The sequence below is a fragment of the Dermacentor variabilis genome, chromosome 3 (genome assembly GCF_050947875.1).
Source record: "Dermacentor variabilis isolate Ectoservices chromosome 3, ASM5094787v1, whole genome shotgun sequence".
Taxonomy (NCBI): Eukaryota; Metazoa; Arthropoda; class Arachnida; order Ixodida; family Ixodidae; genus Dermacentor; species Dermacentor variabilis.
Window position 1 is genome coordinate 88,350,676 of NC_134570.1, and position 12,195 is coordinate 88,362,870.

Here is a 12,195-nt window from a genome sequence, read left to right on the forward strand (position 1 = left end):
CAAGACAGGGAGCTATTAAGAGGGAGAGAGATAAAAAAGTAAGGGGCGACGAAGAACAGCACAACAATAAAACATGCATGTGAGTCAGACACTCATAAGGCAGCACATGGCAAATGGCCCTGCAAATGGTTAACGAATTAGCACAAGAATTGGAGCGAAATGGCGGGATCTTTTGGTCTCGTGGATAAAAGTATCCCTGAGATATGCGCAGACATTTATAGACATTATACATTTATAGACATTATATATATGCGCAGACGCCTTTGGCAGCTAGTCGCCAGTTCTCGCATTTCTTCCATGGTTTGTTCCCGTTTCCTTGTTTCCCTAAAGCTTTCAATATAATATTGCCGCGACATGCAGAGTTGAGGTTTGAGCGCCTTTAATCTCATCGGCCTTGCGTATTATGCCGTCGCTGAGGCATCTAGCGAGAGCGCTGTGACTCATCAGCGCAGGCGCTGGCATCCGAGGTCACCGCTGTGGAGCAACCGGTCGGGCCTGAGATTTCGGAGGCAATGTCGCTGCCGGCTCTATGTATACCCATTTGGGCGAGGGCCTTGCAGTTTGGCTAAGGCTGCCTTTCTGGTGGTATTCGTTCTGCACGTTTCCTGCAGGTTTCTTTTTTTCAACAGCGGGGGGCAGGAAACGTACACCCAAACGGCCAGATTTTTAAACCAGAATGCGCAAACATCCACCGCACTAGACCGCACTATAGACCTCAAGCCATGTCAGCGCCTTGTAACGGCGAAAAGCGGCGAGACCGGCGATAGTATGCGTAAGCGCGAAAAAGTATCATTTCCGGTGCTGTTCCAGTGTAATCTGCGCTGTTCCCTCCAGGAGGTGCATTCTCTCTTGCCTTTGTACGCGTGCGCATACTCTCGCCTATCTCGCCGCTCCTCGCCATCATGAGGCGCTGACATGCCCTGCAGTCGACGCTCGCTCGTTCTGGTTAAAAAAATTGCAAGGATGTGACAAAAAACGGCGCACACGAGAGCGCCCGCATACATTGTGTGTCCCATTGTCTGCTTGTTGCCGTTGAAAATAACGCACAGAAAAACGCACCAGATTGACCTGCAACAATGTTGTTTTAAGTATACATGCATATTTATATTCTGTAATAAACAACACAATAGAAAAAAATAATGTGATGGCGTTCGTGTCTCAGGCGGCTGACCAATCTGCGCCTCCTGACATACACTTTTTTTGAGGACGTGGCTCATTTGGTGCATCTTCCCACATAAGGAAAAGGAAAAACACATCACAATTGTCTCGCTGGTAGCAAATATGGGTGTCTTACGGAGATTTGAGTAAATAATGTTTCTTCTTTACCTCTCTCTCACCGATTATTGAGTGACAACGCCGCTTCTGTTACGTACGTTTGACACGAGGTAACCGCAGAGATGAAACCCACGAAAAAAAAAGAAGTGCGCACAAAGCACAAGCACCAGGGCCCGTATTTGCAAAACGTTCTTACGCTAAGAACGTTCGTGCCAGCCAATAGCCACGTAGGGCATGTTATTAGCGAAGGCGATCAGCACTTACGAACGCAAGCACTTACGAACGAAAAGCTTTGTGAATTCGGCCCCAGATTACGGAATGCGCAACACACGCCTACCGCGCTGCACCGCGAAGACAAAGTGTTTGATCCCTTCTGGACGACCATGTCCTGCCTCACACCGAAGAATAACTTTCACGGTCGTGAGAATCAGCGCATCGCTGATGAATCTTTCACGGCCGCCCCACGATGCAGCAGCTCTTCCTCCTTCGTACAGCCATCGTACAACAACCAAGAGCAGCCGCGACCGTGCCGCTTCCATGTAAAAATGCTAGAGGCGTGAAAGCCTCGCAGAGCCCCATTAGCTTTCCTTTATTCAAGATACGTGCGCTCACAAAGCGTGACTTCGACGCGTCCGTGCATGGGGACGCATTTTAATTAACGTTCAGAGTGGTGCGCGTAATCGGTGTAGCAGCAGCCCGCTACCGGGCTTTCGCCATTGGTTTCACGTGTAACATACTTATCTGCATGCAAGGACTGTACGCCGAAGGAAAACGTAAGTATGCACAGCCGGGCATGGATGTGGCACCATGTGGGCGGGGCCCACGACGGACTGGCGATCTGAACGAGGAGCGCTCTGTTGGGGAAATTCGATTAAGCGCGCCTCGCCGATTCTGTGTCATGTGTGTATCCGTTGCAAGTTGACCGGGGGTTGATACGCACAGTGTGTTTCATCCTTTGGTAAGTTAAGTTGATTGGTTGGTTGCGGTGTTTATTATACAGGCGGTGTTAAACCTGGAACGCTGGGCCGGCAATTGTTCCGCCTGCATCGTATAGTTGGCTGCTCAGGAATTTGCTGTCACATCTCTTTGAGTTTAGTGTAGCGCCGATAATGGAGTAGTAGGAGCGAGATCTCCTTATGAATTGTGCTCGGTCCTTCGGAGAATATTACCGGTCCCACGTACCCGTTTCGAAATCCCCTGGTTTGCAGGTTGCGAAGTAGAGAGTCTTCTTTGCGATATTAAAGCGCCTACAGGACCGACTGGAATTTTGTGCGTCATCAATTTCCTGGCATTACTGAAGAATTTTAGAGGCAAGCGATGTAACGTTGTCTTCCAGAAGAATCGCAAAAGAAGGGCTCTCAAGGCGACCAAACAGTCAGCGCACCAATGAACCACCGAATCTCAGAAGACGTATAGTTTGGTAAGTTTACTCAAGGGGAAATCACTAAGCTTACAGCGACTACAATGAGTTGGGCTCTAAGGAATAGGTAATGCAGAACGCACGTCAGTATAGCGGGTGATAACGTAAAGTTCGCCACGAGCTCCGCCTGCAAAACTGACTGCATCCGCATACCATGCCTCCACACTATAAAAGAAAATCAATGAAAAAATATAGACGGAAATTTATCAGACCTAGCGATCTATACAAATTGTCTTTAGTTTAAAATGCGTTGCGATAATTCGGTGTCTATTAAAAGAAAAAAAGGAAAAGGAAGGGAACAAAATTACTGCCAACCGCATTGCAACGGTCAGTCTGAACTATCAGTCCGTAACTGTCAGAACAGAGATCAGAAGTCATTGGAGGGGGGTAGGTTTGTTGTTGTTGTTGTTGTTGTTGCAGCCTTTTACGTGTGACACGTACCCAGGTCGAGGGGGTTGGCCAAGCGATAAAAACATAATGGAATGTCTTTCTTCCCAATAACTATGTAATACATATATTTAAAAAAAAGCTACAAAAATATTAGCCCAATTTCTGACCTCGTAGGCTCGTAGTTTCCTTAGTGCAGAACTCTTTCGCACAGTTGCTTTTTTATAACGCGCCACCAGCTCGCACTCTCAGGTGAATGGGTTGGGAGGCGTAGTGCGCGATAGGCACAAAGGCAGTGCAGCTCTCTTCGGGGAAAGCTGACTCAACATGAAACTTGTTTCGGCTACGCGAATTGCATGCAGAAACAGGGGATGACTGGGCGAGCGCGTCCAGGCGTGCTGTGCATGTTAACGCTTCGAAGCTCCTCGAACTACCGGGCAGCAATAGCGAATAGAAGCGAACGCAACATCGTACAGCGTGAACTGGGGACCTTTTAAGCATGGTCAACAACACCTTAACTGGAGGGTGCTCAATTTCTCGTTTTTGACGGGTATGACTTTTCAACAACGAAGTTCTAAGGCGAGCAAGTGTGACATTAGGATAAACGTTTCCTAGAATCACGACAGATAAATTGCTAGGCTTCTCTTAAATTTTTTGAACCTTTCTCTTGGAGGTATCCCTGTCGAACCATTAGCTAGACATGATTACAACAGTATCCTGTCTGCTCACTAATGCTCGTTATTATGCACTTCGGCTGCATTGTGGTGGAGTGGACATATAAGTGAACCTTGGTTTATTCGAATTGGTCATACACATTGCTAAATTGAGATTCTACTTCCAGCCTGGCCATGACTATACGATAAAGAATCATACGAGCGTCACAAAAATACAAAAGTGCGCTTCTGTAGTGCAATCCTCGGAAAAACTTCTTAATTTTACCGCATTACAGGTCCTCGCAAACTAAACTTGCGCACTCATCACGCTGTCGACCCACTCGGAATCTTCGAAGGGTTACTCACCTCCAGCGAAAGCTTAACGTATTTCTTCTTGAATCAGTCACTGAAACATAGTCATCATAGGAGCGCTTATTATCGCATATACACTTGCCTCGGACGCCTATATTATGTGTATATCGGTCACCTTGCGACCTTTTCCTAACAGTTAACGGCTTTTTTCCCATCACGCCATCCGGTAAAAGTGGGCCACCCCTGAACAAGTCCACACAGAGAAATTTCCGAACGTGCCACTTCAGAGGAGACGAAAGTTATGCAACGCGTAGCGTCACCGCCCTCCGCATGTACGTTTAGCAGAGGCCTCGCAATGAAAAAAAAAAGAAATCACGCGCTCAAAATTACGTGTACAACCGTCCCACTCGAGACTGTAACCAGCAGATCGTAAGTGCGCACGCTACGTATCACCGGGGCCTCGCGAAAGCCTTGCTATACTTTCGAACAAAAAATGCGGCTTCCCTCTCTCCTTCAGATCGACACGACACGCGGCCGGGCGTGCACGCAACGCACACCGCGGTCGTCCCAGCGCGGAGACGGGGAAGCGCGTCTCGGCCGCGGGATATCTGCCCGCCGGCGACCGTACGTATAGCGGCACAACTCAGCGTCTCGAAGCGACGAGGCGTGCGCTTGGTCGTAAGAGAAAGCGAAGTGACTCGAACGCTTGCCAGCACCCCGCACCCATCGTGCAGTCGGCAGCGTGCCGATCGCAATAGCAAGCAAGCCGCTCGAGCGTCCAGGGAAGCCTTCTGGAGTGGCGCCAAGAACGCGAGGGCCCCGACGACCGCTGCACTGTGTGAGCGTGCGTGCTGTTGCTGTAAGCCTTGCGTGGCCGCCGTTTTATTTTCTTCTTAGGCGACGCGTCGCTTCCTCCCCGGCAGTCTAGTCTATACACGCGTGCACGAACGTCGTGACCGCGGAGGTTGAGCGATTAGAAACCCTACGAGTCCAATTATATATATTTTTTTTCTATCGCTAATCAACGTTCCAGAAGTACAACGTGACCGACGAAGACTGCCAGCTTTCTTAGGTTCACTGAGCCCAAGCGTTCCGCTCGTGGAATTCGGGAACGGAAAGAAAGGGAGGGACGAAGACCTAATTTCGATCTGGCGTGTCGCAGTTGGAACGCGTTCGGCGCAATTTCGACGCGAGGCATCGCGGTAGCCAGATGTCTGTAGTAGCCTATGGTTTTACGATAGGCGAATGTGAGTGTTACTAGCACTACCGTATTACATTACAAAAAGAAAAAACGCATAGGCAGTGCTCCGTACAATTTCCGCTCACACGAGATTATTGAAGTTAAAGAAATACAAAGTTACTTCCTTATTATTATTTATAGTTACTCTGCACTTCTCCTTCCGTAAAGATTATTACATTCAGTGGAAAGTCAATGTTGCTGGGTTTTTTTTTCTCACTCGATGATTGCGCTCTTGTAAAACTGTGCTTTTGTCCTATTCAAAGATGTAATTTATTCGCTGAGGAAATCGTAAACGAAAGCAACATGTTCCTTCGGTGCTTAAATCACCCCGAGCTAGACTATCCCTGAAGCCCGGCCCACGTAAGGGGGCTTATAGTCTCACGCACCGGCACTATTGTCCGAGTCTCAGGCGCCTCGCGGCGCCATCTCGTGATCGTTCGCTGCGCTACTCCACGTAACTGAATGCTAGTTGAGAAACTATTGACTGTCACGCACAAGTAGGAATCTGTTGCGACATATTTTAACCCAATCCCGGCCACGACGACGGTCCCAGTTCGATGGTGGAGAAATGCAAAAAAGAAAAAGAAGAAAAGGATCCTGTAGTTAGATTAAGATGCCTCTTAAAGAACCCCAGGTGCGAACCCCATCGATCCCTCCATCCATCCATCCATCCATCCGTCCGTCCGTCCATCCTTGAGCCGAGGTGGCGTGTTGAGTTGAGGGATGTGCTAGGATGCGGTGGCAAGTTTCAAAGCGACTTAATACAATTCACATTGCATCGGCGCATAAGAAAACGAGAAAGGTCATTTCCACGGTGCCTCACTTGTTGATTGTATCTCTTTTTATTTTCCTTTCATTTTTTTAAGAAACGGGGGAGGGTGTTCCGCCTCCATATATGCAGACAAATCAGCGGCCGCGAATACATTTCTGTTTAACAAAAATATATGGAAGAGTGTTTCACCTGCCAATCGCCCTGGAAAAAACAACTATCGATACTATAATAGGAATGGGCGTTAAAGCAGCTAGGAGCAGACGTATTGTGTTTCGCTGTATAGTTTCGGTTTCTCACTCTACCGACTACGCTAGTATGGAGAACGAAATAGCCGTAATGTATATCGCCCCTAGAAGTGAGGAAATGGAGCTGCAACCTGGGGGAATGCTATTTCAGGCGCGTTTATGGCACGGGCGTCGTGTGGCGCACCTCCCGCGAGAGCACCTATAGCACGGCTAACGACACGCACAATGGGTTGCCCGCCTGAATCGATAACCCCGCGTGCGAGCATTTCGACCTTCCCTTAAAGAGCAGCTATCGCGCGGCGTGGAAGGAAGGAGTCAGCACCAAGCGACACCGCGCGCCGCCGCGAGTGTACGCCCCACGCGCTAATAACGTTCCATGCGGCTGCCGTTTCAGAACACGAGAGGTATGTGTACCACACCGCGTCCCCGCTTTTGGGTCGCACGTGAGCGCGCCACAGCAGCCGAGACAATCGAGAACCGCTGCTGCGGACCTGTCATCTTGATCGGCCCCACATGCGGTCGGCGTTGCTTCGTCTCGCGCTTTCACGGCGTGCGCCAACAACAATCCTATCTCTCGCAGTGGTCTCGCTTTCAGTTCGTAGCTGCAATGGGCGTCTTTTTCGTTAGTGTGCTTTTTCTTTCTTTCTTTCTTTCTTTCTTTCTTTCTTTCGATGGGGGCGAAATGCGAAAACGCCCGTGTACTTAGATTTAGGTGCACGTTAAAGAACCCCAGGTGGTCAAAATTTCCGGAGTCCTCCACTACGGCGTGCCTCATAATCAGAAAGTGGTTTTGGCACATAAAACCCCATAATTAATTCTTCCTTTCTTTCTTTCCTTCTTTCTTTCTTTCTTTCTTTGTGTACTACTGATCTTTTTTTGGTTGGGCACGTGGTCCAGTGAGCGGTAACGAAAGGTTTGTTCGATTCAGAAAAAGGTGCACGGCACCTCAAACGAAAAAGTGCAGGGGGTGCCGGACTGCACCCACTCGCTGCAAGGTTCAAGGGTGCAGTGCACCACGGCGGCACCTTGCCTTGCACCCCGTTCAATCGAGCACGGGGGTGCAGGGTGCATTGCTGCACCTCGGAGAAACGAGGGTCAAGGTGCAGTGCACCATGAATAGGTGCAGAAGGTGCAGAGAAACTTGGCTGAATCGAATAGACCTGAAGAGGGGCACGTCCCTCGGATAGTATTTCGTCGCCTTTCACGTGACATTACGATCAAAAGTCCATCGACTTCCCTGCGCCCAGACAGCGCTTACATACTCTATAAACAAAGCGGTCCGTTGTACGTGTTTACTGTGAGGCCTCTTGACTGGCTGTTCTGGCATTGTCCTTTCACCGCGAGTGGCGCATTTCGGTTGCAGTATTGTACATATATATCAATACTTGCTGATTTAAAGAAGCAAACACTTTATACGGCGCAGACACTGTACGTTCTGATCGACGTACACGGCAGTGCAATGTACTGCATCGGACAGGGTCACAAAACGGACAAAGAATGCAGGTTGTTGTTGTTGTCATTGCCGTAAAAATACTTGTCGTTCTTTTATTTTGCGCTATGTCCTCTACCCACTATATATAGTTGGACTGACAAACCAAGTACGTAGTCCAACAGTTGGTCGTGTATCCAGTTGACATGGGGCCCTATAACGTAAAACTATTTCAATGTGTTTTTATTCCAATCTCCTGATGTCAAATTTGCATAACCGCCGACGCAAGCATCGGACGGTCACCCACAGTTGACTCAACAGACCAATCAAACGCTCTCCTCGTTCATGGGAGGTCACTTTTGTTTGCTTGAAAAACGAATAACATTGCCTACACTGAGCGACTTGTCTCATCTGATTGGCTCACAAGAGGCGAGGAGCACGCTCAAGTGGAAAGGGATTCAATGGGGCCGAGCCACTGCACTGAAAATTGATAAGCGGATGAAGAGGGTGGTGCCGGCGTCTATGATTGGTCCGTTTTCCCTTACTGAGCTTACGGTGGCTCATCGACAATCGCGGCGGCATGCAATGGAAGCTTAAAAATGACGCTAAAACGGATCCTCAGCAAAGAAGAGTTGGCAGAACGAGGTCGTAAACATGTCGAAAGGGCTCGAAAACGTTACATGGCCCCGCAAAAAGGTTTACTACACGCAAATAAACCCACGCTTTCCGGTAAGTGCGAGTAGCCAGTGCCTGGGCGATCGGCGGCATCCATCTTTTATTCCTTTCGGAACGGGGCAGCCTGCGGCTATTCAGAAGAAAACTCAGTTTCGTTCGGCATATCAATGCATCTTTAACGCGTACACGCCACTTTGACGCGGTGAGTTTTTGTTGTTTTGTGATGTTGCGTCACAGGCAGGTGAGGTGGGTGCAGCACGAAAGCCTTTCACCAGTAGCCGAGGGCTAATGGCGAAAAGGCATCGAATCAGAAATAACTATTTTGCTTTTGTTCGGTAAAATCATGCATAATCATTGTGCACACGTCATATCATATGGGGAGTTATCGCGGTTTTCGTAACGTCCCGTGACAGCCAGGCGAAGTGGGGATGGTCCAAGAAAAATTTTAACCAATCGCGTAGGGCTGATCGCAGAATTGGAATAGAAAAGTTTGGAATAGTTTTACGTTATAGCGCCCATGGTACGGCGCTAAGTCCTATGAGGGTCAATTAGATCGAAACATTTTGCGAAGTCTGTACACACGCGGCTGAATCGACGCACAGGCGTAAAATAAAAAAAATAATAATAATAAAGTAAAAAAGCAACGACACACATCCAAGAAAGATACGCAGTCAGTTTTAAAGGCACACTTTATTCTTCTTGTCTTTTGTCTCTGCTAAGTAAAATCTCGGTGAGCAATCCACGCATACGTAAGAGATCGCAATCAGATTCAGCGAAGAACAACTTGCGGAGCAGTGACTCAGAGGAACAGGGCACGCATACAATACTGCTCACAGTCATCATTTCATCCCCCGCGTTAACCTCGAACATGCATATGTATGCGTCGTCGCACCATACGAGGCGTTGCTCCTCTGTGATGACTGCATAAATTACGATATAAATAGGACGTTCGCTCTGCGCCTGATTTCAAAACGAAGCTGTCGACACCAGTAATCACGTCAAGACATAGTTATAACATTATTCGCTCGCTGCATTCAGCGCACGGTATTCATCGTTCAATGCACTTTAACCCTTGTCGCCGTGGAGGCACCTTCTTCTTCTTTCTATCTAGTGCAGGTAATGCATAATACTCAACAACGCCTCCCGAGAAGCGATTACGAAGGACCAGGACGTACTCGTATGCTGTGTTTATCGCAGCGGGCACATGGACCCTGCGGCATAGTTTCATACAATAATTACTAGAGGGAACTCCGGCGCTAGTGTCTACGAGAGCTGCAATGGGAGCGGTTGAGACAGCATGGGAATTATGGGAAGTGCATGGATTTGCATGCTTAACCTTCGTCCTTCTGTCTTCAAGCGGCTCCGCGACTTTGTAAACTCGTCATTTTCAATAATGTACTGCGGAACAATCAAATAAACATTATTAAAATGGTGCGACGTCAGGATTCGAACGCAGGACCTCCAGCACAGACGCCCGATATTGAGGCCGTTACGCCACGGAGGCATGCATCGACAAGCGACGTATGACGCCCTTATGAATTTATCGCGGGATAGCCAGTGCCTTGAGACTCTTGGCGAGTTTCGATTTGGCCACCTCGACAAGCCGAACCGCTGCAATTAGTAGTGATTTTCCGTGTTCGCAGCATCTTCTGCACTTAGAAAAGTTTAGTTTGCAGTCAAATTTACATCACTAAAGGCATACAAAGCGTAATAAACGAAAACAACGTCTGAACCGACAAGCACGAAGATCAGCCAAATCCATGTACTTGCCATCAGTCCCATGGTGGTACAAGAACTGCAGCGCCAGAGTTCCCTTTAATGAATTGTAGGAAACTCTATGGCCCACGGTACATATCGGCTGTTTCGCAATGTGTTTACATTGCCGCAAGTAAACTCTTTGAACTTATGCACAAAACCGTCATTGCCATTCCTTTTACAATTCGATGCAGATACGATGCAGATGCCGCGCACGAGAAGACTTGGTCGTTTGGTGACTTCGAACAAGATGACTGAGATGGCATTTTAAGATCTTGCTGACATGGCAACCGGAATGACGACGTTAGACCAGAGAGCCCACTCGCAACATGCGTTGTTGTTTTTGTATCAATAAAGTAAAGGATCGCCCACGCATTACGGAAATTAGTTTTGACCCGCGCTGTCCTTGAGGTATGTACCACTAGTTAGAGCATGCGAATCAATCCGGGTCTTGCAGTGTTGTTGCCGTTCTAGTGCCTTTTCAACACGCCCGATTGCGGGTTATCTTGCGCACTTTCTCTCAGCGGAGATATTGAGACGAATGCTAGAATGCAAAATAAATGCTACCTGCACTATCCCAAGATACGGCTGCACTGTACTTGCGCCTGACTTCGCGTGGCCCTGAAGGAAAAGCTACAGGGGCGGAGCTTGTGCTCGTATATTAATGCGTAATGTTCCACCAGCGTTCGACAGGCGCTTTTAATTCCCCGGAGCCGATGCGGAATCAGCGTAGCTTCTACGCATGCGACGGTTTCGCACTAGAAAAGAAAAGCTGAAAATCGAGTCACATTGACCCCTAGTGTGTGTAAAATTTTCTTATTTTTCTGTTGTAAATAAGATGTCCATGTTTTCTCTTTCCCGGCTTAAACTAACGCAGATGAGAATGTAAAACTTTCTTCAGGTGCGCTCTTTCTTGTTTTTTTTTTTTTTTTGCGAGTGCTGCTCTGCCTTCATAGCGTCCCCTTCAGTGCCAGAGAAGGGAATTGAAAAAAAGTTTATTGTAAGAGGAAAGGGTTGGAGAATCAGCTGGATGGGGCCCCTAGTCCAAGCACGATGGCCTCAGCAGCCGGCCGAGCTTGGTCTAGGACCCCCACTTGGAACTCCTTTCTCTCGCTGGCAGCAGCCACATCTCCCAACACTCCGTCCTGTCTATTCCGGAGCAAAAAAAAAAAGATGCCCACAGAAAGTTGTCCGGGAGTATAGCCCAAAGCTGGCGCATTGCAGACGAAATGTAAGCATACCGTTGGCCACCGTAAAATCCCGCCTGACTTTCGCGAAATAATTAAATCATCATTTAAAGTACACGTGACCTGTACCGAGTAGCCGATGGCACAACTTCGAGCACGTGGCAAGAGGAAGGTGAAGCAAGGAAAAACATGTTTTATTATGGCACCAGTTCCTCCTACATAGCGCAATCATAGAGCGAGCGATCGCTCCTTTCCAGGGGGAGTAAAAAAAAAAGACGGGCAAACACGTATCCGAGCACTTATACGGCCTGGCCCTGCTGACAGCTAGTGAGTCCAAGCTCGCGTGCCTGCATACGCATATGCGTCGGCGGCATTTGCTAGCTCGCGTACGTGAGGCGTACTTACGCGCAGACACTGCGCGTAGTCTTTACGTGGGAGAGCGAAGTGGGGCCTCCGACTCCGTGTTACGTGCGCAGCGCATCCCAGCGGCAGCGTGGTCGCGCGCAGCACCGCCGAATGCAGGTCGCTGCGTGGGCGTTGTCGTTGAGGGTACCGAAAGGGCCCAGAACTCTCTTATCATTATTTTTTTTTGTTCCACAGGTTATCCGCTCCGGAGTCGTCGCAAACGGGGTCAAGGGAAGCAGAGCAAGAGGGCTCTGTGTCGTAAACGGAGACCAGATCGACGATGGGCCTGTAGCATGTACGCTAGAGGGTCACCGTTCATATCGACTGCCGTCGCCCGCTCCGAAGGTGTACGTACAGTGTGTAGGCTGGCGTGCCGCCGCGTGCGTCTATATACATCCGATAACCACGAGGAAAGAATGGGGCTCGTCTAGAAACGCATC